The sequence below is a fragment of the Mirounga angustirostris genome, unplaced genomic scaffold (genome assembly GCF_029215605.1).
Source record: "Mirounga angustirostris isolate CCGP_5_RB_7025 unplaced genomic scaffold, mMirAng1.0.hap1 SCAF_2, whole genome shotgun sequence".
Taxonomy (NCBI): Eukaryota; Metazoa; Chordata; class Mammalia; order Carnivora; family Phocidae; genus Mirounga; species Mirounga angustirostris.
The window spans coordinates 104,406,575-104,434,447 of NW_026991710.1; positions in this window are offsets into that span (position 1 = coordinate 104,406,575).

Consider the following 27,873-nt stretch of genomic DNA (forward strand, 5'->3'; position numbering starts at 1 on the left):
AATCTTAAAAAAGAATAAGTAAAATAGAGTTTTCAAGCATGAGACTTAAGTATGAGCAAAATTAAACAGATTTTTTTTACTGTTACGTATTAAACTGTTTACTTTCCTGCATATTCTTATGATATACGTATGAACATTCACACATAATTTCTTAGATATTTAATGTTACAAGTACCATAATGTATTGTTCAAATTGGAAGTTAAAAATGGTTAATGGAGTGTGTGTCCTTATCAGAAAGAGCATGTTATCCATATAAAAGTGATTAAAGAGAGGCTAATAACAGATAACTGTCTCATTGTCTGGGTTTTCTGTACAAATCATGACACTAACTGATAGCAATGATGTTTCACATCTGACTGCCTTCATATTCTCAAGACAGGGCAGCCCCAATACCAGCAGTTATAATTTCAATTCTGAATACCATCACAGATGTTGTTCAATAAGCATAAAAAGGATAATTTTCTGGACCCCAAATATAATATTTTTTCCTAAAATTCCATCTTTACTCTTTAACGTGATACTCTAACGGTTCAAATGGAATAAACTATAACAGTATTTGAATGTATTTTCCATGTATAAATTTGCTTCAGTTTTTACCTTAAGAAATGTTTACATGGATTTTACTTTAGTAATTAGACAAGTAGCATTGTAATTGGTATGTAAGATTCCCTAGTCGTATTATGTGTACATAAAACAATAGTCAAAATAATAGCAAGAAAGAGCAACAAACTCAAAATAACTTAAGCAAAACCAAACTAAAAAAAAAAAAAAAAAGTAAAGAACAACTGCAACAGAAAAGACAATTTATTTATTGGCATAACTGGGCAGATTGTCTTTAGCTTGGCTGCATATGCAGACTTAAACAATGTCATCAGTACTCTATTAGTTTAATTGGTGCTTAGCTCTGACTATGCTTTTAGTCCAGATTCAAGTCCAGTAGATATGGCTTCTTTCCAATAGAAACTCCAGATTTGTCACTGGCTTTTACTGGCCTCTCTTGGCTCTGTGTCCCCACATTGATCACTGTAATTGGAGATGGCTAGGCCACTGAGGTTTCTAGAAATAGGGTAAGGCATGGATTCAGAAGAAAAAAATAGTGGCTCCCAAAGGAAATTGGAATACTATGACAAGAGGAAAGAACAGATGGTAGGAAGGAGCAAATGTTATTTCATTCATTCATTCATTCATGCATTTATTCATTCAATGAACATTTATTATGTGTCAGTTATGGGCAAGACATGATTCCTGGCACTGGGAACTAAGCAGTGACTAAAATAAGAAAACCCCTTCCCTCCAGAAACTTTTATTTGTGTAAGAGGATGAACAGTAAGCAAGTACTTGATAACAGTATAATAGATAAGGCTAAAGGCCATGAAGAAAAGTAAGGGAATAGAGAATGGTAGACATTGTTATGTTAAATGAAGTGTCCGTTAAACAGTGTTCAGAGAATTCCTAACAATATTAAATTTAGGGTCTACTACTAGTTTATTAGTTGTTAATTAAAATGACATAAGTGGGGGTGCCTGGGTGGCTCAGTGGTTAAGCGTTTGCCTTCGGCTCAGGTCATGATCCCAGGGTCCTGGGATCGAGTCCCACATCGGGCTCCCTGCTCGGCAGGAAGCCTGCTTCTCCCTCTCCCACTCCCTCTGCTTGTGTTCCCTCTCTCGCTGTGTCTCTCTCTCTCTGTCAAATAAATAAAATCTTTAAAAAAATAAATAAAATGACGTGAGTGTAGAGTATAAATCTATTTTTACAAGGCTTAAAGGAAATGTTTCAATAATGTGATTCATAATAATTTATATAGATTTTTCTGCATGTGTATGCACACACACATATATTCCCATATGTATGTGTGTGTGTGTGTGAGAGAGAGAGAGAGGATTTAGTATGAGAGCCCATGTGCCATGAATTATCTTCAGTGTGAGTTTTATTTGTAATAAATCATCTATGGTAGCTAACTTGTCTTTAGTAGAGAGCAATATAACTGGACTTTGTATGTATCAACTCTCTGACTTAGACCAATATGCTCTCCCAAAGGAGTAAGATTTTTTTTTAAGATTTTATTTATTTGACAGAGAGAGAGAGAAAGCATAAGCACAGGGGGCATGAGAGGGAGAAGCAAGCTCCCTGCTGAGCAAGGTGCCTGACACAGGACTCGATCCCAGGACCCTGGCATCAGGACCTGAACGAAGGCAGACGCTTAACGACTGAGCCACCCAGGTGCCCCTCAAAGAAGTAAGTTTTGCAAAGATTATTGATGAGTTTACTTCCATTAAAAGGAAAGTAAAATTATAATAAATTCATTTGTGGACATATATAAAATATTTAAACTTATTGTGAGTCTTAATAGCCCTACTTTAAAATTTTTTAATATTTCCAAATTGCTATAATGTTCTGAAAAAATTATGCAAACTAATATAAACATTATGTTATATCATAATTTTCCCTTGTGTTTTAAATTCTAATATGATTTGACATGGCACTTACGCATACCACATAGAAAATGCTCAAAAGTATTTGTTGAATGACTGAACAGATATCTATGAACTCCAGTTATATCATTCATGGGAAGGTATAAAAACTTCTTTTGGAGTGGTATTTTTGCTTTCATTTTTCATCTTAAATGCCCTAGCAGGACAGTTTCAGCTTACTAAACAGTAGGTAATGCAACAAATGGTAAGAATAGGATCCTGGAATGAGTTAAGGAAGTTTTCTGACACTATTTTGCTCCTGGAGTAGCATTTTCATAGTTCTTTTTATGGAACTAGAATATGTTTTTGGTACTTTAATATTCATATTAATTAATATTTATCAAACACTTACTGCATTGTCCTCAGTACTTTATATGCATTAAAATATAAAATCTTCATAAAACTTTAAGGAATAAGGAAACTGAGGTAAATAACAACACAGTTCACACAGTTATTGGCTAAAGTCAGCTACAAACCCAGGGAGTGAGTGTGTCTTGAGACTCAGTGATATTAACTATGTTAATCTTATTCTGCCTATGTCTATCCAATTTTTAAGTAACTATAAAATATTACACAAAGCATTGACTCTTACATAAAAAGTTTGTATTTTCTTGTTCTAGTGTCAAAAAATGACCTGACTTTACAAAAAAACAACCAAACAAATAAAACTATGGGCTTCCTCTTAAATATGACTAATCTTCCTAGAATTCTATAAAATTTTATTGAACTAAAAATACTATTAATTTCAAGATCAATTTTTAGCACACATATCTGGATTACACAGGCGCTCTTGAACTAAGAAATTAAGAAAGTTTTCTGATTGCATGTCTCTCCTAGGCTCACAATGTTTTTGTTTTTTGGTGGCCATTATTGTTGCCATTGGTTTTCTGAGCAAACTTTCATATATTACATTGAAAGACATATGGGAAATATTTTATTTTTAATGACAATGAAGAATAATGGTAAAGAATAAATATGAAAACATAAAAATAAAGGTGATTTCTTGAGCTGGACATTGTCTCTCTTTCTCAAGAGAAAATAAGTTGAGAAAAAAAAAGCACTTGTTTCTTGGTAAACAGCTTCTATGTAAAGGATGTTGAGTCCAGGAGATAATATAGCAAACACATTGTGTATGAGTTACTTCGATCTTTTTGGCAGATGGAAATCTTAACTGATCTTATTTTCATAGTCAGTGGTAGCCATTTAAAAAATAAACATTAGATTAGAGAGATTATATATTCTCAGACTTAACTTTCATTTTATTTTTTAAAAGATGTATTTATTTATTTCAGAAGGTGTGGGTAGGGACAGAGGGCAAGGGAGAGAAATCTCCAAGCAGACTTCCTGCTGAGCTAGGAGCCTGACATGGGGCTTATTCCCAGGACCTGAGATCATGACCTGAGCTGAAACCAAGAGTTGGATGCTCAACTGACTGAGTTACCCAGGTGCCCCACCCAGACTTAACTTTTAAACAGCATTTTAGAATGCTGTACAGATAAAATAGAAGAATCATATATATTTCTTTCTGCATCTAAAAATGCCTGCAACTAATACATGCACTTCAATAAATTCTTTAAAGGGAGATGTTCGGAATTCCCTTTAGGAATTTACTTCTAATAACCCAACAGAATATTTCTTGATAACATTAATAGAATTTCCAGTTAGTTGTTTTATTTTAAATCTAGCATTTATTATTTTCCATTCCTATTTAAAACCTGCCCAGCATATAAAATAATCAACTGTGTTGTATTTCATTTTAAAAATATTTTACATTTACTTAAAGAACAGTGCTTACTATAATGCATGTTAATTATACTTCAATAAATAAAGTTCTTTCAAAGTCGTATTCACATTTGTATTTATTATTTATTTATTTCATTTTCCTTCATGAATAACATATTTTCATTCTTTAATAGCTTCATTTAAGTGCTCTAAATATATCTTTTATTCCAAACATATCCTCAAAGATGTTTGCCATCCACTCATTTTGGGATGTGATAAATTATTGAACATACATGCTCCATTATTGGAGAATAATCCAAACAATTTTGCAACAAGTCAGCCCCTTGAAGGGTTTACTAGGTGGCCTTGTTAATAATCAGGCAAATAAAAGAGAGTATTTCTCTCTGATATATCATTCTTGATGGTTTGTTATAGAAAATAATTAGATTAGAATTTGAGGAGCTGTTCTTCAGAGCACAGTGTTGATTATTATTCAATAATTGCTGATGTTACAATGATTCTTCCAGAAGTTATGAAACTGAGAAATTTCTAGGCAGTTTCTCTATATACCCCATTCTACAAAAGGTCTTGAATGGTGTGAATGTTTCCTGCTAACTGACAGCATCACACAAGTGGAGACTGTTTTTAATGTCCTTCCTTGTTTGCTTCTTGGGGCTTTAAAAGGAATTTTGCAAACATTTTAAAGATTTTTTTTTTCATTTTGTAAATTAACCTTAAAACTTGATGCAGTATAAATTAAAAAAATATCTTTCACCTACTTTCTTCTTTTATATACTATTATCGCAGTGTGTCTTTTATTGAAATAAAAGGGGTCAAAATATTTGTATATATTTCTATTCATTCATTTAATTGTTCAACAACTATTTATTCGGTACCAACATAGTATGAGACACTTTCAGGCAAAGTAACATACAGAAAGATATGTGAGACGCTTCCTTATTTTCCTAACTTTAGAGTGTAATGAAAAGATAGGGAAATAAATCAATTATTGTAATAATGCAGGAGAGCATTAAAAGAAAGATAATACAATGCAGTGGAAGTGTTAGCTAATGCTATGGTGGTAATCATATAGCAATATATAAATGTATCAAATCAACACATTGTACACCTGAAATTTATAAAATGTTACATGTCAATTATATCTCAATAAAAAATAATAATTAAAAATAGAGAAAGATAATAAAGTAGCCATTTTTTCAAGGTGCTTGCTCAAATCAGTCACAATTCTCTGAGAATTGCCTTCTCTTAGTATCACTCCTTCCTTCCACTCCCTTGGGCAATTGTGTATTAGAGAACCTAGATTTCATGGCATTGCTTGGTTGGATCCATGATGGAGATTTGTCATAGGTGGAATTTGGATATAGAATCTTAAGATTCAAAGAAGCTGGGTTGGTCATTTGAAGTGGAGTATCAAATCTGGAAACTCTTTGGGTGCTCAGGTTCACATAGAAGCAGAAAAGAAATTTCTAGTAACTAAAGAGAATTAAGCAACTATGAAAGGAAAAGGTCTTTTGAGAGATTGTGGTGGATAACAAAGGGATATAAAAGGGATATGATTAGATTATTGAAGACTGCCTAATTCCTCTTTGCACTATCATGTGAAACCCAGAATATCTCCTACACTTTGGTGAGACTCACCTTGCTATCTTTCAAATTTCCCTGCAAGTGTTTTTGTTGTTGCTTAAGATATTTCAAATCACTTTCTATCTGAGAACAAAAGAACACAGACTAATATGTGAGATGTTCTTTGAATTTTAAAATGTCCATTGAGCACTATGCTAGAAGCTCTATATGTGCCCCATTTCACTCTGAGAAAGGTATAACTCTTAGCCCATTTTACATGAGGAAATGGACACTTTGTGAGGTAGCAGGTGAAGATACAGGGTTTGTGTTTCTGTCTACCACACAGCAGAACCCAAGTTTTTCATCACTGAACACTACCATCTTTCAAACTTTGTGAAGGATGGAAATTTTCTAATTTCTTTATTTAACAATGCAAAAATTCTCAGATGTTGTTTAATAAAACTAAAGCAATATTTTCTCATATAAATGGGTACAGAAGTTAAAATAATTACAATTTGTAAAGGGTTTTAAAATTCAAAGAACTAACATCACTTATGTGTTCATATGAAGCTGAGAATAGGGTTCCAATGCTAGATTCCTTAGTGGTCAATTTGCTTAACATCTGTGAGCCTTGATTTCCTTTTCTGCAAGAGGGTCAATTATGTCATTTATTTAAAGAATTTTCTGAAAAACTTAAACCTGAACACACATGGTAAATGAGTATTTCATGTACTAGGGATACATAAACACACAATAAACACAATTGTTACTTTCCCTTCTTTTCTTTCTTTGTTATATTTAAAAAAAATTCTTATATAGGCAATATTTAATTTTCTTAAAATCTCAAGACATCTTTTTAAATTTTTATTTTATTATGTTATGTTAATCACCATACATGACATCATTTTAATGATTGATTAAATATGTACTATATTTCAGGTACCTGCAAAGCACATGGGTTATTTCATATAACCTTCTAAGGCTATGTTGTAGGTGCCATTTGCATTTTACAAAAAATATCCTGAGTCTTAGAGTGTTTCAATAATGTTATCTAAGGTCATTTGTCAGTTAAATGTAGGGCTTGAGTTTAATATACTTACACAGACATGCGTTTATATCCCAACCTATCACTTACTAGCAGACATCCTGCATAGAAAACATATGGAAAGCCTATATTAACTTCTGATTTCCTGTTCCATCTTTTCCTTATTGAGGAATTGAGTATAACCCAACTAAGATAGATATAAGAATAGCATTAGGCTAGTGTGTATTTGATTCTGTGTATCATGTTTTACTTTATGCCATGTTTTATTCTCTGTAGTGTCTATTATTTTGGCAGCAAAATCTTGTATTACCCATTTGCTTATGTAACCTGCCTGTAAAGTAGTCTTTTAGGATTAATTTGTTTCTGTAGATATATTCCCCTCCAATATGCTCTGTGAGATGTTTATTATTACCATGTAAACTTTGATTTCTCTAACTGTCCATGTAAGTGTACATTACTATGTACAATTTACTATGAACAATTTTCTTTTCATGATATAATGTTGAAAACAGCATTTTAACTCTTTCTTGGCAGAAAGAAGTACATTATCAATCAAAAATTATATTATCATCAATCTCATTGGTCAGAGACCCAGTCTCCATAATACTTCATGGAGTTCAAGGCATGGTTTCTCAATTACTTGATGACACATACTGAATATTTTATATAATTTTATATAATAGTCTGAGGAAAATTTTACAAAGACTTGAACTTACACAGTAACAGACAGGAGGAGATGGAAGGTGGATTTAAGAGATATTTGAAAGATGTAATCTAATGGGTGTCTAAAGGAGAAGTACAAGAAAGGGGACTTGTCAGAATGACAACTTCCTGAGTTACCTGAGGCTAAGAACAGGAGGAAAAACAGAATCTTTGTCTTGTTTTGTTTTTAGTTAAAAATTATGAGCTTAATTCAGTTTCGACAAGTTGGACATATTCTTATCACCAGTTGGATGTACCAGTTTGGAAATTGGAGAGAAGGCTGAGTGAAAAAATACAGTTGAACATCAAATCAAATTTTAGAGATATAGAGTAAGAACAGAAGATGAAAAAAAATTAAGCTATCTAATTTTAAGAATGTTTTATCCTTATATTCAAGAAATATTTCTGAATAAAATGTTGCTTCATCAACATAGGGTAAAAGAAGTAGTTTTTTTTTCTTTCATCTTTGAAACATATATATTTTAATCAATAAGACAGCATGATCTTTTGAAAACACTAGCATGTACAAACAAGAAAATGTCATAGGCAAAGAAAAAATAGATTTCCAGACTTCTAAATTCAGGACATGTTTTCATAATATATTTTAAGATATAAAAAGTGAACATATTCAGTAGGTGTTCATCTCAGTTATCTACCACTGCAAAAACAAAATAAACTTATGACTTAATATTAGAACCATCAGTTATTTACTCATGATTTTAGAACTTGCTTGGTATTCAGTGGAGCTTGTCTCTGTTCCATCTGGGATCACAGTCCTGTCAGCTGAAAGGTGCTGGAGAACCCATTTCCAAGATCATTCACTCACATGGCTGGCAGGTCCATGCTGGTTGTTGACTGGGCATTCTGCTGAGATTTTAGTTGTCTTCCAAGTAAGCCTCTTCATGTGGCTACTTTAGCTTGGGTCCTGGAAAAGAAAAACAGAAGTTGCTATTTACCGTAACACTTTCCTTGTATTCTATTGGCCAAAACAGTCACAAGCCCAGCTCAGATTCAAGAAGAAGAATTTTTGGTAGTGGAAGTAACAAAGAATTTGAGGCCATCTTTAATAAATGCAGTCTGCTTTCTGCCATAAATTATTCCCACCCTCCCATATATCAACTCCCCACATTTTCAAAACCTCACAGATTATAACACTGAGGTCCAGGATCTCATTATCTAAATCAAATTCAGGCGAAGATTGCATGCCATGGGTGCTGCAGTTCCTCTCAATCTAAAGATCTGTGAACTACAGGGGAAAATGAGCTAGCCCTGGTACATGCAACATACAATGATGTGTATGGGCCAGGAAAATAGCCCAGTTCAATTACAGGAAAAGAGAGAAGCATATTGCTATGACTTATCCATAGATTTAAAAATCTCTCTGGACACATGCTGTCAGTTCCTCAGTTGGGGCATAATCATTCTCCCTGGAAGAATTCTCTTGGTTCTGTTGTCTGGGTACTTGGCTTATACCTTTAAGTTATCTTTTCTATGAGAATCGGCCTGTGATTACAGCTAAGCAGCTTTTCAAACTGGCTCCCTTCCCATATGAAATCAGAAGTCCAAAGTTCTCTTCATTTTGAACCAGTGCTTGTCTTTCAGTGAAATCTTATAATGTCTTTTAAAATGTTGTGGTCCTCCTGTGTATCAAATTAAAATTCACCCAATTAGACAAAATTCACAAGTACTAAACTTTTTAATCTGTCATAAGTTCAAGATAGCATCTTGGATTTGATCTTTGCCCCGAGACCTTTTCTTATGAGGAGAATTTTACTTCCTGAAGAGGTTGAGAATGAGAAAAAAATTTACTTCCAAACCTAGTACATCACATTTCTTTATAGTTTCTCTAAATTTGTTTGAAGATTGACAGTTCTGTTTTGTGCAGAACAAGAAGTTCCGTTTCTGTGTAGCTACCAGAAGCCAGTTGGCACTCTAAAATTTTGCCTGGAAATGGCTTTAATCATGAATTCATTAGGAATCTTTTCTATCTTCCATATTATCAGATGTTACCAAACTTTCCACCTATAAATAACATAAAAGCCCCAATTAACAATTTCCTTATTTTCTTTCAGACCTTCAAGAGTCTCCTTGAGGTCTGTTAGGAGCCTGCTTATCCCCCCCTCCCTCCATCCTTACCCCCATGTCTGTTGTAAAACCAATCCACTGATTTTGAGTTTGTTTACAGTACCATCACACTACTAAGTTCCAAATTCTGTTTTGGTTATCAGGGGTTGTGTAAACCAAGCCAAAATGATTCTTATGGATTTAAAATAACAGCAATCACTTATTTTTTCATGATTTTGTGATTTGCATGGGATTTGACAGAAACAGTTTATCTATTCCAATGGTGTCAGCTGAAGAATTAATTCCCAAGATGGTCCACTCAAGAGCAGGAAATTTGGTGCTGGCTCTTCTCTGGGAGGGCTAATTCTCCTCAGCACTAGCCTTTCCGTGGAGTTCCTGGAGTTTCCTTATGGACTGACTGCTGGGTTTTAAGGAGGAGGAAGCAAAATGTATTGCTTCTCTAAAAGGCTGAATCTGGTAACACATCATTTCCAAAATATTCTGTTGGCCAAAACAGATTCAAGAGCATGAACAAATAGACTCAACTCTTTGTAAGAAAGTTATAAAAAAAAAAATCTATAGCTTTCTTGTATCTACTCAAGTGTTTAAATCCATTTTACTTCAACATTTCTCACCTTCCAGGGTACCTGGTTGGCTCAGTGGGTTGAGTATCCAACTCTTGATTTCAGCTTGGGTCATGACCTCAGGGTCCTGGGATTGAGCCCCACGTTGGGTTCCACACTCAGCTCGGAGTCTGCTTGTCCCTCTCCTTCTGTGATTCCTCTCCTTCTGTCTCTCTCTCTCTGGAATAAATAAAATCTTAAAAAGAAAAAAAAAACACTTCTCATTTTCCACTAATGCTACAAAAGATACTATATTTTATTTTCAATCTACATCATAAGTAAGACCAAAACACTAAGATTGGAAATCTGTTTTTGAATTTTGTGTAACTCAGCAAAACCTATTATTTAAGCAACTATCTGAAAATTTTAAGATATATATTTATGCATGACAATTCCATTTCCCGTTTGTGGTTGGTGAGAGAAATGATCCAACATGATTTGTCTGTATACTTAGATCAGGGCTAGAAAAACCTAAAGCCACCCAGAGCAACCTAATAATTTGGTACCCAGGTTAAATTGATTATTTTATACCATTCAGAACCATACTCATGAAATATTTTTTCAACATTTTGTTTCATGGGAGGTGGGGACAAACTTTCTATTAAAAACTCAATATGGAAATAGCTTCGCATAACTTGCTTCAACTAGTCAAAGCAAGATAATTGTTTTCTCTCTTTTTTGGTATATTATGTTTTTCATTTTAATTTAGATTTGTTTCCCCTCATTCATTGTGAAATTTCACAAAGCATGTTGGTAGAATAATGCTTCAAAAAGTCCTGAGAAAATATTTTATTGTTGGCTAGATTAACTCCTGAAAATAAAAGTGCTATTATTTTAGTATGGAAAATTCATACAGATGTGTTTATATGTACACGTGTGTGTTGATTTTAGCAATTTTGAAGGCAGTGCCCTGACTCCCCAAAACTGAAATTACATTTGTTAAAATTATAAAGAAATGCTATCTTCTCAGTTCTAACTCAACTCTCAGCTACTTTATTTCTAAAACCAATTCCCAGCACTTTTTGTCTCCTTTAAATTAGGACACACATTTGCATGATATCATAATTAAAAGTCTCATAACCCATTTTCTGGAATAGTCAAGACATGTTAAAACTTTCTCAAGTTTATTGAAATAAACCTTGTTATTATCTTACAACACATAGTAAAACAACTAAAGCAAAGTGGATTTTTCTTCATAATCTTATTATAGGATTGTAATATAGTCTAATTTACGTGAACTATTAAACCTTTGATTGAAATTGAAAACTCTTCCAAGTTAGAATGTTAACTGAATGCAGAATAATTTTCTCTGCATTTCAAAAGGCAATTATCCTACATGTTACCTCTTTTTATGATTGAAGTAGACTTGCATTGCTCTCCTTTAAAATATATATTTTTCACAGACAAGTTATATCAAGTTACAACTGAACCTTTCCTCAGAGACTTCTACTGCTTTAACAACATGAGTTTTCAAACAAGATTTAAGAAATAATTTTTAATGAAATTTCTGTCAGTGCAAGGACTCAAGATATACTATGAGCAGAGAAATACAAAACAAAAGCAAAATAAGATTTCCACTACAATGGAAAAAATTAGGAACACTGAACCCCGAATGTTACAAAATGTGGAACTAGAATTTAAATAAAAATTTGAAAAGAGAGAAAAGTGTGGAACAACTGGATCTCTCAAATGAAATATTTCAAGTGAGAGAGTAGCCGTTTGGGAAATGCACTGGCAGTTTCTTATATTTACTCTATGACTTACTAATTCAGCTACTTTGTATTTTCTTAAGGGATATGAAAATATTTCTCCACAAAAAGACTTAGGAAAGAATATTTACAGCAGATTCAGTCATAACAGCCCAAAACTTGAAATAATCCAAACATATATCAAAAGAATGGATAAACTATGGTATGCTTATACAATTGAATGTGACCCAGCGATAAGATAAGAATCAATTAATGATATACACACTAACATGGGTGAATTTCCAAGTAGTTATATAATGTAAAAGACGTCAGATACAAAACAATAAAAAAAAGATAAATGAAGAGCGTTAAAATTTCAAATACATTTGATCCTAAGCATTTTATAAATGACGTAAAAATCTTTATCTTTTAATATATCAACACAAATATTTTCCATAGGAAAAATAATAATTGCAGGCAAAAAATTTGTTTTTTAGAATCTGAGTATAAATTATTTTTAAAAATCAGTATATTTAGTTTTAAATTCTTACAATTTTAGTGTGTACTGACTTTCTCTGTGAGGTTCAAGATGAAAAATGTCTCTTTTGAATTTCTTTCAGAAAATGGACTCATCAGAAAAATAAGAAAAACAATCACTGACAGTATTCTGACATGAATGAGTAGCCGCTTACAAAGCAGTTATACTTAATCTTTCGGGGTCATGGATTCTTTTAATAACTTACGGGTTTATTTAACAACCACATAGTGAGTGCCTGCTGTCTACCAGGTCCAAGCCTGGCTTCATGGATACAAGCCCTGCTGTCACACAAGGCTCTGAGCTCAGAAGTACCTCACATGTGGTCTAATGCTGTGCTATAACTGTCTTAAAATTCTTAGTAATTTTTTAACAAGGAACTCCACATTATTTTCACACTAGGCCTAGCAAATTATGCAACTGGTCCTATCTGATCCTGTGTTGTACATGAGCGCCAACCTCAGGAACATCCCGTCTACTTGAGAGAGAAAAGAAGTAGACAAATAAATCTATAATTAAAAATTGCAGTGAGTAGGGCGCCTGGGTGGCTCAGTTGGTTAAGTGACTACCTTCAGCTCAGGTCATGATCCCGGGGTCCGGGAATCGAGTCCCGCATCGGGTTTCTTGCTCAGAGGGGAACCCGCTTCTCCCTCTCCCTTTGCTTGTACTCTCTCTCTCTCTCTGTCAAATAAATAAATAAAATCTTAAAAAAAAATAAAAATAGCAGTGAGTATAAACAACAACAACAAAAAGGAGTGTTATTTTAAGATTAAAGGCACGGAATGTTAATCCACTTTAAATTACTTGGTCTAGAATGGTCTATCTAAAACAGTGAAATTTTAGCTAATATCTGAATTATGAATAGGAACAAGTCCTACAACGAATCAGAGAAACAGCTTTCCTTGTTCAGGGAATACATTCAACAATAGTATTAAGACGGATATAGTAATCACAGAGATTTTCTTTCCAGCAGCTGCCTACCTGTTTGACTCTTCCAGCTGCCAACCCCTTCAGAGGCTACCTCAGTCTCAATGAGCCACCCCACCCAAACTCCATGCCCTTTGCAGGGCATCCCATACCTTGCACATCAAAATTCATCTTAGTATCTACTCCTGGAGAACCCAATCTATACCAGTTGGTACCAGGAGAGGTCCAAGAATTCAGGCTAGGGACACTACTCCAGCCCATATACTGGGAGGCCTGAGCAGGAAGTGTCTCTATCCCAGGTCCAAGCCACAGTCTTGTGATTTGGACCATAAGATACATAAGACTCTATGTTGTTGGAGGTATCAGTGATGGCAAAAGGTACCCATGTGGAATTTATGGCAAATAAAATTAGAATAGCCTTTGTGATTATGGAGAAAGTCCAAGACATTGGAACAAAGAATTATATACATTTTCAAAAAAAGCTGCTTGTACCTGTGAATTGTGCAAGACTGTTGAATCTCAGATCTGTACCTCTGAAACAAATAATGCAATATATGTTAAGAAAAAAAAAGAAGAAGAAGAAGGTAGTGGGAGGGGAAGAATGAAGGGGGGGAAATCCGAGGGGGAGACGAACCGTGAGAGACGATGGACTCTGAAAAACAAACTGAGGGTTCTAGAGGGGAGGGGGGTGGGAGGATGGGTTAGCCTGGTGGTGGGTATTGAGGAGGGCACATTCTGCATGGAGCACTGGGTGTTATGCACAAACAATGAATCAGGGAACACTTCATCTAAAACTAATGATGTAATGTATGGGGATTAACATAAGATTAAAAAAAAAAAGCTGCTTGTATACTACTGGGCGCTGCTAGTGATAGAATGTCTGCACACGGAACAAGTGACCATGAATCCAGAACAAGTGACCATGAATCCAGACCATGAATCCAGAATCCAGAACAAGTGACCATGAATCCATGTACAAAGCCCTGTCAAACCCACCAGAACATAATCAAAGACTCCGTAACAATCCAATGTAAGATGAAAGTGGATCATTGAGTGTTAAGTACAAACAGGATCAGAACACATGAGCAAGCTGCCTGAGAAAGAAGCCTGGACCCCATGACTCCACCACTGGAGGAGAAAAAAAGCTCAAGCTTGTTTTATGGATGAGTCAACTTGGCATGTGAGTACAGCTACACTGCACCCTTGTCTTGAATGATGGTGGTTGGGGAAAATCCTCCCAATCGGCCAAGATTTGGGTGGCATACTTGGTCATACACTTCGTATGAATGAAGTAACTCTCAGGTTAGAATATGTATAGCCTAGTTGGATGATTATTGCTTTAGTTCATATAATTTAATCAAATGTAAATATGACTTTTAAAAAAGAACATTGTTTATTTTAATATCTAGGCTCATTCATCATTTCATATTGAGAAAGAACCAAATTCACTATACATACTATGTTATATATACATAATTTCCTACATATGTTGAGAATTAAATTTTTCATAAGAAAAAAGATATAAGTGAAGTGAGTTTGCACAGTTTAAAAAGAAAATAAATGATTAAAATTGCTGATTTTATGAGTTCTTTGAATTGTATAAACTATGTGAATATGGCTGATTTGGCAGATAGGACAATATAGGTATAATTGTAGTTTGCTAATTACTCCAGGATTTGTTAATATTCTTTTTTTCTTTTTTATTCATCCAAATATATTCTCGCTTTCAGTTGTGAATGTCACCCAGCAGAAGTTATCCAAAATGAAATAAGCCTCCAAATCCACTGGCCACAAAGAGTAAATGATATAATCTTTTGAAATGAAAACATAACTAACTTCAGAGTGGAAAAATCTTTGAATACTAATAGGTTTCAACCTGTTTTATATAAAACTTTATTTTGACTCAGAGTTTTAAGTTTCCAATGGCTTGAGAAAGATCACTTTCATATAGATGACATAAAATAATAAACATGTTTTCCATGTATTCCTCAGAGTATTTTATATACAGTTTATATACAATTTATATGCAATAGCATGCACTTATTCAGTAAAATTTTCTTATACCAATGTCACAGCATTACATGGATTTTGATATAAAATAAATCCTGCTTCAAGAAACATATTACATGTAGAAAAAGTAAAAAAAAATACATTGTGTTATTATTAATGTTAACTTTAATCAACAGCATGAACTAACGTAGACATTTGTTGTTGCTGTTATATTGCTTGGGGTTATTGGGTTATTCTTCAGTTAGTTATACGTATGTCTTCTCCCCAAGCTGCCTGTAACCTCTTTATTTATTTATTTATTTTTTTAGAGGAGGGGGGCAGAAGGAGGGGAACAAGGAGAGGGAGAGAGAGAATCTTAAGCAGTCTCCATGCCCATCACAGAGCCACAGAGCCTGACACTGGGCTCCACGCAGGGCTCGATGTGGGGGGGGGCTCAACAGGGAGTGGGGGAGGACTGGACATGGGGCTTGATCTCACAACCCTGAGTTCATGACCTGAGATGAAATCAAGAGTCTGAGCCACCCAGGCACCTCTACCTGTAATCTCTTTAAAAATAGAGACCAGCTTTTCTATATTTACTGGATTATTTTATTCCTACCACAATTCTTTGCACTTTTAAATCATCATTTTATTTAATACCTATAACTACCCTTTACATAGGTATAATTATTATCCTCATTTTACAAATGAATAAACTGGTGGCTCTCTTAAACTTACTCGTGTAAAAATATAACTGCAAAGTCTGAGGTTACTCTCCTTCCTCCCCCATGCCCTTTCTCCCTTCCTTCTTCCTTTTTTTCTTCCTCCCTTCTTTCCCTTCTTTCTTCCTTTCTTTCTTCCTACATCCAACCAACATTTGGACATCTATTCAGTGCTAGAGTGGATGAATGAATTTTTTCTATATAGGTCCCATTAGAATTTGAAAATGAATCACAAGATTTGGAAACAAAGCACTGTATATTATGCTGTGATTCGTAATACATTGTTCCCTTGGGTAAAGGTTAGATTGTCATCTTAATTAGACATCCAAATGTTAAGTTTTTATAATAGCAGATTTGCTTTGTTTTGTGCCCTACTCTCCACAAGTCTTCCTTTTAGTAACTGTAGCAAAATATCATTAATTTTTAAATGATTTAATGTTAAGGAAAACATGAGTGCTGGTAACTGTTCTCATTATTAGTATTTTTCTTTGAATGTATAGTAATAGTGATATTACTTATTGCACTCTCACTATATGCCAAATATTTAGGATTTTGTTATTCCTGTAAAAGTGAGAAAACTGATACTTAGAGAAGTTCAGCAAGTTCCTGAGATGACACAGTTAGAAAATGGTAGAACTGAGACTTGAAACATGGTTGTCTTTGCCAGAGCCTCATCCACTGTCCTATTTAGTGTTAGTGCAGAGAGTTTGGATAGCTTTAACCTAATATAGTTTTTAGAACAATAAAGTATATTCTCATGAAGAGCCTAATTATCTAAATAATTCCAAAAATTGTAATGTTGAAACAGATGGCATAACTCTATAATAGAATTAATGTCCTCTCATTATACTTGTAAATTTGCAATTAGAACAAAGACTAAACTTATTGGTCATAAATGCACCTTCAAAAGACCCACAATGTGATTAAATTATTTTTTCTGTCCAAACAAATTGGAGCATTGAAAGACTTTATTGTGGTACATTTGCAAATTTTATAATTTGTCCTAAGTTGTTCCATATTTTTCTTCAAGATTTTAGTCTTGTTTGTTTCAGAAGAGAATGTAACTTTTCTTCATACTGACCAGAAGAATAGTGTGTTTAATTTCCCCAAAGAGCAAAGTATCATGGTTGTTACTGCAAAAGAAATTGGTAAGAAGATCTAATGGCTGCTTGCTACCACCATTGCTTCAATTTAAATTGTTGTAGGAGGCTTTGATTATCCACCAGATGCTAGAAGTTGCTGAGGCATTAATGGCTTACCTCATAAAAACAATACCATATAGAAAACTGAACTACATATAAGCTAAATTCTTTGATATTTTCATGGGAGTCAAGCTGCTTCTAAGCAGTTTTTGTAGCCATCCCTGAATTTAATTTTTTTGGTAACATTTTTCTAAAGTTTGTAACATAACTGTTTCCAGATACATAACCTCAAAGTCTTAAACAGTGAGTGTGTCTACATAAAACTTGAAAGGCAGTAAGGAATTCTGATTTCTTAGGCCATATATTGACAACATATTCTTGGCTATTCTGGAGTTTCTAAACTATCTGGACTCATCTTTTCAAGGAACAGTATTCTAAGGGGAGAGAGTATTCTTCATGATAACTGCCTTCTCCATATGACTCAAAGAACCTCTAATATAAGCAGTAAAAGACATGGCTTGGTAGTGGTCATTCATAATACATTTCAGTGTCTTAAAACAGATCTTTAGCTACCATAATGGAGCTTGAGAAATTTGTGAATACAAACCTTATCCAAACCTTCACAAAGGTTATCCAACCTATCAAACTCTTCTGTACGAACTGTGAAAATTATGAAGGTTATAGTCTACGTGAAACAACCCATCAGCAAGACTTCTTGTCCTTCCATACAGCAAGAGAGATGGATTCTCTTTTGTTGTTCACATCACAATGTTACACATGGTTCCCATTTATACCAAATCAAGAACATCTAGAAGCCTAAAGAACATTCATTAGGGCATAGCTGTACCTCATATTATCTTTTCTCATTATTATTGCAGGAGTAGCTTTCACTGGAATTAGAGTTGCATAAAGATGGATTTTACAGTTAAAGGTGAGGATACAAAACATCTGTAATAACAGACCAGAATAAACTTGAGTCAGTCCATATGTAACAGGCTATTTTCAGGATGAATGGATAAATATAAAACCCTTAGAAACATATCCAAGGACATTAGTAATGGCTTCTGATTATGTATGCTACAATTAAAAAAACAAAAACAAAAACAAAAACCTACTTCTTCTCTGATAACTCCGGGGCAAATTCTGAAAATGTAGTTATTTGATTTCCATATCTATTGCTCATAACATAGAATTGGCTCTGTAAATGTTTAAAGAGTTTGCTTAGCTGAGCTAGAACACAAGTTACCTGTACTAGTAAAAAGATTCAAAACTAGAGCTTGCTCTCTCTCTTTTGTTATGGTTGGTTGGTTGTTGTTTGGTTTGTTTTGGTTTGCAGTTATTTTATAAACTACAGAGTTTTAAGTATGTTTAGTTCAGAGTATTAGTTGTAACAATAACACATTGTTTTCTTGAAGGCCAACCTCATTCTAAAGTTAATTCCTAACAGTGTCTATGAAAAAAGATCATTTGTCATTTTGGGAGTGCTATTTTTGGACTATACTAAGGTTAAAGATTCTGAACGTACCTTTAAAAAAATTTGCAAAACTTTCATTTCTGAAAAAAAAAATCATTTTATATCCACATCATCCGTTCTGTGTTAAAAGTAGAAAGCCAAATCGAGTAAAAGAAACAACTGTTGAAAATCAACAAATTATGCTTGATTTCAGCATCAGAATTTTCTCAACCTGTCAGCCAAAATTCTAAGAAAATATTTGTTGCATATTGAAATACTCATTGGAATTTGGAATATGTCTCCAATTTTAAGCCAACCCACCACTTTCAATATTAATATGTTAACAGCTGCTATAAATCTAGCAATATGGACTCAGAGACTTTGAAATAATTTTATAGTTAAAGTAATATTGCTAACATAGAAATTATATATCTTTGGGATACAGATAGGTTTATCTTAAGTATAAAAATAGTTTTCTTAAAGTGTTTTTAAAGTTGAATTCAATACAATTTGTCTCAAAACTTATTCCATTACATATATTTAATTTTTCATTTACGCTGAAATTTTCGTGCATAATTATTCACCAGGATATGGGCCTTGAATTCCCTTCTGTCACTTGTTATTTTGTATAAGAAAACTGCTCCTGAACAGAAGAAAATTTTTCGTTTAAGACTGTGTGTGCAATGCCTCCACAGAGGAATGCGTAATCTGCTATTGTGCTACCATAGTTACCTGTGATCTTAGAAACAGTGAACGCTAAAGGGCATCTGCTCATTCTTGATGTTAGGCATATTTATTTAATTATATCTCCCAGCTACAAATCAGATAGCCTCTCACAAACTTTTAAGTAGAAAAAGGAAAGCTTAAGAAAATGTTTCTTTCTCTGACAGCCAAGCAGAGTGAAAAATCCAATAGCTTTTCTTTTCTAATTCTGATATCTTAGTATGTTTCTTGATTTTTCTTTGAATTATTTATGAAATCAGATTTGTTTTTATGTCCTTATTCCTCCCTGGGCTACATGTGTACATTTTATCTGTACTTTATTACCATGAGACCAAAAATGTGTGTAACTATAGAGATATGATGAGATACATTTCTAATTACTATTCATTTACTTACGTCTGTTTGCAACAAGTGGTTTCTGAAAAACTATCATCACTTTCATATTTAGTAACAAGGTGTTCCAATTATCTATTCTTGTATAATAAATCATCTCAAATGTAGAAGCTTACACAATAATTTACTATTATCTTTCACAGTTTGGAGGGTTGACTTGGCTCAGTTGGCTGGTTCTCACTAGAGGTCTCTGATGTTACATGCAGGTGGAGGGTGTGGCTGGAGCTATTTGAGGGTTGTGCTACATTAAAGACCCAAGTCCTCTTCCTCGCTCAAATGTCTGGATCAGAGCTGGGATAGCTGGAAGAGTTGATGGCTGGCCAGGTATTCTCTTTCTAAGTGACATCTCCAGATATCTAGCATGACCTTCCTCACAGCATGATGGTTTTAGGATAGTAAGAATTATTATGTGTCATCAGCTAAATTCTCCCAAAGGGAGCGTTCTAAAAAACAGAGACAGAAGATTCAAGGCTTCTTGTGTTGTGGCCTTGAAAATCACACAGTATCATTTCCCCCACATTGTATTGGTTAAAAATGAAAAAGTTACATAGTCAGCCCAGACCTAAGGTAGTAGAGAAGAACACACAAGGGAATGAACACCAGAAAGGTATGGTTCATCTGTGAAGATTAGCTACTATATAAAATATGAATAAAACTAAAACTTAATCCTTAAAAACCATAAAGAAACTCAAAATATCTTAATTACTTTCATAATGTCTAGTTTGGCTTATTTAAAAGAAATATTAACTCTTCTTATTTTGTCAGTAAAAACGTGTAGAAAAGATGAAGTGATTCACTGAAATCAAGGAAGAACTCAGTTTCAAATCTTATCTTAAGGATTTAGGTGAACTCCATTTAAAAAAATGTTTTTTTTTTAATTTAAAAAGAGTTTAAATATTAATATTTTGAATTTAATTAATGTTTTGGTGTGCCTATATACACACTGTTTATTTTATAGGAATTCCTCAGGTTTACTTTACTGATCATGAGCTTTATCTTACTGATATAGTAGGCAGCTGCTACATTCAGTGGGGTACTACTTAGCACAAGAAAAGATGGAAATGTTAACAAAACCCTCCCTCTCTCTCAGAGCTTCTAGGCTAACTACTGATTGCTTAGAAAAAAACTAAACTCACTTCAGATTAAATTCTTATGTTCTGTTCATCAGATGAGAGAAAAATGCAATGCCAAACAATGAAACTAACCCCTCCTAGTTTGCTCTTCCATTTTCTAAAATGAGAAAACAATGTTTTTACATAATCAAATGTGTTGGACAGAAAATGTTGAAAGGCTCACTAGATGCATTAATCATTGTGTAGTAAGAATATTAATTTAAACTTTTGAAAACAAGATTAAGTGGTAGAATTAGTCCTTTTTTAAAACTTTCCCCATTAGGAAATCAAAGGTGATCAATGACACTTGCAAGTCAACCTCAATTCATATATAAGTTATGAAAGGTAGAAAATTCAGGGATCAGAGACTGTTTCTACATCCTCTTGATCCTTGGATGTGGACTGTTATGGTAGGTAATGATGAGCTCTACAGTTGAATACCATGGGAGTTCACCAAAAGAAATGGAAAAATTCAGTCATCATGATCCCTGGATAATTGCTTGACTAGTGGCTTGTCTCAAAGATGAAAAGGGCAAATATTATGAGATTTTATGGCATTGTACAACTCTGTTTTCCTAATTCAAATCAAGAAGTTTGAACTTAACTTTTCCAAGCTTTAATTTCTGTTTTTAATTAAATAATTAGATAGAAATAGTACTATAGTTAATGACAAAGAGCATCTAAAAGAGCTTCATGCAGTGGCTGGAAAAGAATTCATACTAAATAAGTGGTTGTAGTGCTCATAGGAGTAATTAACTAGTTGTGCAAAAGACTATGCTCTTAAAAAATCTATTTTAGGGGTGCCTGGGTGACTCAGTAGGTTAAGCATCAGACTCTTGATTTTAGCTCAGGTCTTGACCTTAGTGTCATGAGTTCAAGCCCCACATGGGCTCCACAGAGCCTGGTTAAACAACAACAAGAAGAAAGAGGGGCGCCTGAGTGACTCAGTTGGTTAAGTGTCCAACTCTTGATTTCAGCTCAGGTCATGATCTCAGGGTTGTGAGATCAAGCCCCCTATCAGTTTCCATGTTGAGTGTGGAGCCTGCTTAAGATTCTCTCTCTCCCTCTCCATCTGTCCCTCCCCCCCCAAAAAAAAATCTATTTTAAAAACCTCTATTGAAGACCCATCAAACACCCTCTAATGTAGACCAAAGGAAATAAATTCATTTTAAAAGGTTATTTAATATTTATTGCATGACTTCTTTGTGCGAAGCAGTTTGCTTAGTAAGTAAAACAAACTCCCTTCTCTTTTGGAGATTCCCATTCAATCAGGAATAAGACAATACATAACCAATATATCAGTTGTAAATGTTCAAATTCTGTGAAGGACATAGATTCTCCTGAAAGAGAATAGAAGGAGGTCATTTTTACCAAGAGTGATCATGGAAGATCAAAGGTGATATTTCACTTTTGTCAAGTTATTTGACAGTTGTCCAACAAAAATTAAAATGAAAGTTTTTATGAGAGCAAAAACTGTATTTTCAAATGCTCCAACAGGAGAAATAGCACATTTTAAGAAGTAAACAATGTTTAGGTAGATAGAGTGTGGAAAGAGGGAAAATAATATGAAGACTGAACAAGTTAAGATGAGCAAGATAATTTAGAGTCCTATATGCCAATATTAGAAATTCAGATTTCTCTAAGTGAAAATAAGAAGCCACTGGGAAATTTTACTAGGATATCATATGGCCAAATTTGTGTGTGTGTGTTTTAAATATTATTCCATAATTGTTTGGAATGGAGTTGAATAAAAATGTTAGAGGAAGACTGTAGAAACATGAAGAGGTGACCGGGGGCTTGGTGGAGAAGATGGAAAGAAGAGCACAGATGTGAGAGATACTTTGGAGGAAAAACTGATGGATTGTATGTGGGGATCAAAGTAAAAAGAAGAAAGAAAAGAACAATTCTCAGGAATATAGATTTTGGAACTGACTGAATGGTAGTGCCACTTGTGAAAATACAGTAGATGAGGCTTTAAGGGTAAAAGCAGAAATGTCGCTTTAGAATTTTAATTTTGAGATTTTAGTCTGACATCTGAGGAAATTTTCAAGTGTATAATTATCTTATTCTGGACTACAGATATAAGTTTGGGAGTCATCCAACTCCAATGGCCTCTAAAGCCACAGAATTAGGAGAGGGGGTATGGAGGCAGAGAACAGACCTAGTTAGTACTGACCCTGAGAGACTGCCAGGGAGAGGGGAAGAACTCAAAGTAAAGAGCAGCCAGAGTTGGAAGAAAAACTAGAAGAAAATGGTGTTATAGGGACTGAGAGAGGACAATGTTCCAGAAAGAGGGAGAGGTGAATTCTGCCAAATTCTGTCAGGAGATTAAGAAATATGAGGACAGAAAGAGAAACAAACCACTGAATTTGGCAACAGGAAAAGCAGTGATGATGTGTTCAAGTCATAGAGGACTCCCATGTGCTTTAGGCTCACTTGAGTGACCCAATTAAAAACACAATCAAGTTACCTACAATAATTAATTAAAAATCTTGAGGTGTAGGTGTGCTTGGGTGGCTCAGTCAGTTGGGCATCTGCCTTCAGCTCAGGTCATGATCCCGGGGTCTTGGGATTGAGCCCCTTATCGGGCTCCTTGCTCAGCAGGGAGTCTCCTTCTCCCTCTTCCTCTGCCCCTTCCCCTGCTTCTGCTCTTACACACTCCCTCTCTGTCAAATAAATAAATAAAATCTTAAAAAAACTTGAAGTGTATTTCTATAAAAATACTAAAAGATATCTAACTCATAACCCAAAATGAAAGTTCTTATAATCCCATTTCTCTCCATTTGTACTCTCTCACACACCTGAACTTTCTCACATCCTCAAAATCTTCACTTAATGCTGTTCACTTTTGGATCCTCTCTGTCTCGGTTCTTTTTTTTTTACTGTAATAGATAAAGTTAACAATTTCTAGATTTTTTTAGATATTTTTTTGTGGTGGTTTGGTTTGGTGTTGAAAGAACAAAACTTTATTTTCTCTTATTCCTCTGTTTTCTATTCCCATTTTCTGCAATAAAAAAGGCCTGGGAAATATTCCAACAAATAATACTATTTATAGTCTTTCCAACTCTTTCTTTGATCTTATCTTTTCCTGCTTACGTTTTCTACTTTCTGTCACCAGAAACTAAGAAGATAAGCTGACAAGAACAGACTTTCTCTTAGGGAACAACGGGCAGGTAGTCAAATGAAAAGCCAAAGGTGCAAAGATGAAATTCACATGAGTATATATGTGGGAAAGCTGTAAATTTGTATAAGTTAATACATATTATTCCTCTTCACATGACAATCATGGAGATTTACCACTCTCAGGTGACCCAGCTAAAAAGAAGCATCAACGTCAAATTTGCTTACAGAACCAAATTGTTGCCAAATTCAAGGGGAGAGGAGAGATATATGATCTTTCCTTATAACTCATTCCAATATAGTAAAAATAATACCTTATTACAAGAATAATTGTACAGTTAATGGCCGTAAAGCTGAGTGAAGGCATAAGTTATTTAAGAAGAAACAAAACAGCAGTATGGCAAATAATTTGTTGTCGGGAAAGTACAGCATAAAAATAAAAGGAGTATATTTAGAGGGTGTTGCATAGACTCAAAAGTTAGAAATACAGCATTTGAAATATATTCAACAACTAAAAGCATCTTGGGATTTAGTTTTGGTTTTAGGTGTGTGTTCAAGAATGTAGAAATTCTCAGAGCAATGAAAAACCACACTCACTTGGAATATGATCCACAATCATAATAATGAGATTTACCCAAAGGACTCCAGACCACTAACCTCTGGGCACCAACTAATTATCAAAAATAGTATCATATTGAAAGTTATCGAGTAGAGTAAGCTGTGGGTGATTTTAGATTTATGCCTGAGTCCTATCAAATATCCCATTTTGACACATCATTAGAAATAGCATATTCTCCAAGCCAAAGATCTAAAATTTTTATAGTTTGATTTTTTTCATTTCACAGATAAGAAAACTAAGACACATTAAAGATCAGTGGCTTGACTAAGAAAACATATTTGTAAAACAGGAAAAATGTTTAAATTGTTCAAGTATTTAAAAAATGATTAATGAAAAAGAAAAAAAAAAAACAAAGAGAAAATTATATGGTTATTTCATCCTTGTAGTCTTTATAAATGGGAAGGATGAGAACTTGAGAAATACGGGAGGTCTAGATTTATGATCTTTTACACAAATATTAACCACATTTTTGTAGTTAACAAGGTAACCCATTAGTGATGTTCCCAGATATGTAATGGCACTTATCATAAGATCCTTCCTAAGTGTCTAGTATTTCATTATCCTAGTAGAATCTGAAAAACGAGTATCTCAATTTTATAACTGTAAATCTCCTCATGATTAGAGTTTGAATTTCCTTTGGTCCTCATTTTCTTCAGAAGGTTTAAAAAGCAAAATGACTCTAACATTGACAGAGGTATGGATTTTGTACATTGTAATTGTGAGTTCATTCATTTAACTCAGTAGTGAACTTTTTATCATCTGTAGCCTATCTTTTTCTTATACAAGAAAGAGAGGGTTCGATAGCAAAAGTCCTATTTTTGGAAATAAATTGCATGTCATTTGAAGCTCTATAGTTCTTGTATTATTAACAAAAATTTGTGGAAATGTGAATACCCAGGAAAAAATGACTTATAATTAAAAGAAAAAAAATAGAAGGAGTTCCAGGAGTAATCCAGATACTGGATTTAACAGTCAGGTGTTTTAAAATAATTATGACTAACATATTTTTAAAATAAAGGAAAAGTATACAAAATAGATGGAAATATTGAGAGTTTCAACAAGGAATTGAAATCTATATTAAAAACAAAATCAAATGGACATCCTAGAACTGAAAAATCCAGAACCTAAAATTAAGAACTCAGTAGAGGGGCTTAAAGAAGACTAAACAAAACAGAATATAGAATTAGTAAACATACTGAAAAGTTATAAGAATGTATTTCAACTGAAGCAGAGAAAAGGCTAGAAATATCCAAGCGTAAGAGATACGATGTGCAACTCAGTCAAATGGTCTAACATTTAGTATTTAACTGGAGTTCCAGAAAAAGAAAAGAAAGAAAATAGGACAAAAACAATATCTGAAGAAATATACACAGAGAAGTTTTCAAAATTGATGGAAGGTATTTGTCAATCCAGGAATCCAGAAGTTCTGCAAACCTCAAGCGGAATAATTACAAAGAAGGCAACTTTGGGTATATTATAGTCAAACTGCTAAAGCCAATTGAAACAGGAAAAAAAAAAAAAGAACAATAGAAAAAAGAAAAATGTTAACCTCAAAGAATTAATAATAAGTGATAATTGATTTTCAACAAACAGCATGAAAGCCTAAGAAAATATTAGCATTAACATTCTAAAAGAAAGAAAAATAAATTAGTAGACTCAAATTCTACAGCCAGCAAAAATATCCTTCAAAAATTAAAGTAAAACAGATATGTTTTATGCAAACAAAAGCTCGGGCAATTCATTTAGGAAAAGATCTACAGCAGAAGAAATATTAAAGGAAGTTATTCAGGCTGAAGGTAAATAAACCCGGAAGGAAACACAAAACTTAAAGATGGCCATGGTGAGTGGGTGAGTAAGAGAAGTGACTACAGAAGAATGGTCAGAGTTGTAAGGTTGCTCACTTTCAAGGGAAGGGAAGGTGGCAATGAGTCAGGAATCTGCATGACTTCTAGAATCTGCAAAAGGCAAAGAAACAGACTGGCCCCTGGATATTCACTCAGGAAAGGAATGCAGCGGACGGTTTCACTTAAGCCTAGTAAGACCATGTCAGACTGCCAGCCTACAAAACTGCAAGATAATAAATTTGTGGGAGTTTTTTAAACTACTAATTGTGTTGTAACTTATTAGAGCAACAATAGAAAACTAATATAGAAATGCAAATTGAAAATACAATAAAATACTATTATACACTCACCAGAACTGCTAAAACCACGTTCCAGCAAGAATGTGGAACAAAAACTATCTCATTGCTGGTATGAGCATAAAAATAATGTACATACTGGGGCGCCTGGGTGGCTCAGTCATTAAGCGTCTGCCTTCGGCTCAGGTCATGATCCCAGGGTCCTGGGATCGAGCCCCGCATGGGGCTCCCTGCTCCGCGGGAAGCCTGTTTCTCCCTCTCTCTCTCCCCCTGCTTGTGATCCCGCTCTCACTGTGTCTCTCTGTCAAATAAATAAACAAAATCTTAAAAAAAAATAAAAATAAAAAATAATGTACATACTACTGAAAAGCTTGCCATTTTTCTCCTAAAACTAAAGTATACCCATGTTACAATTTAGCAATTTCAGTTCTGAGCATGTATCAATGAAAAAAATGACTAAATGTGTTCACAAAAAGACATGTATATAAATGCTATCAATTGTTTATAATAGACAAAAACCGAAAGCTCATCAACAAAAGAATGGATAAAAATTGAGATATATCTACACAATGGATACAAAGAGTGAACTACTGATGTGCACAATAGCACCTCTCTCTCTATATATGATATGTTCGATATATAACATATATATAATATATATGTGTGGGTGCGCATGTGTTTCTGTGTATAAAATCAAGGTGAAAACCTAAGATCAGAGCATCTCATGCACCTTATGTAGTTTATTCTTCAATAAAAAATACCATAGCACAATGTCCTGTGGAATTATAATTTATGCAGCAATAAAATAAATGACAATAACATCAAAAAGGACAAGAGACAAGGCATGAAGTTAAGTCATGTTAAGTTTCTTGCATTTTTCAGAAAGTGGTGAGAATATTTACATAAGATAAATTATAATAGGTCAGGAAAATATATTGTAGTATAGATAAATCACTAAAAGAATAATGTAAGAATAGATTACTAAAAGGCTAATTCAAGGAGAAAAATAGAATGAAAATACTGATGAATCCAAAATAAGTCAAAAAAGGTGAAATAAAGAAACAAAGAGGGGCACCTGGGTGGCTCAGTTGGTTAAGC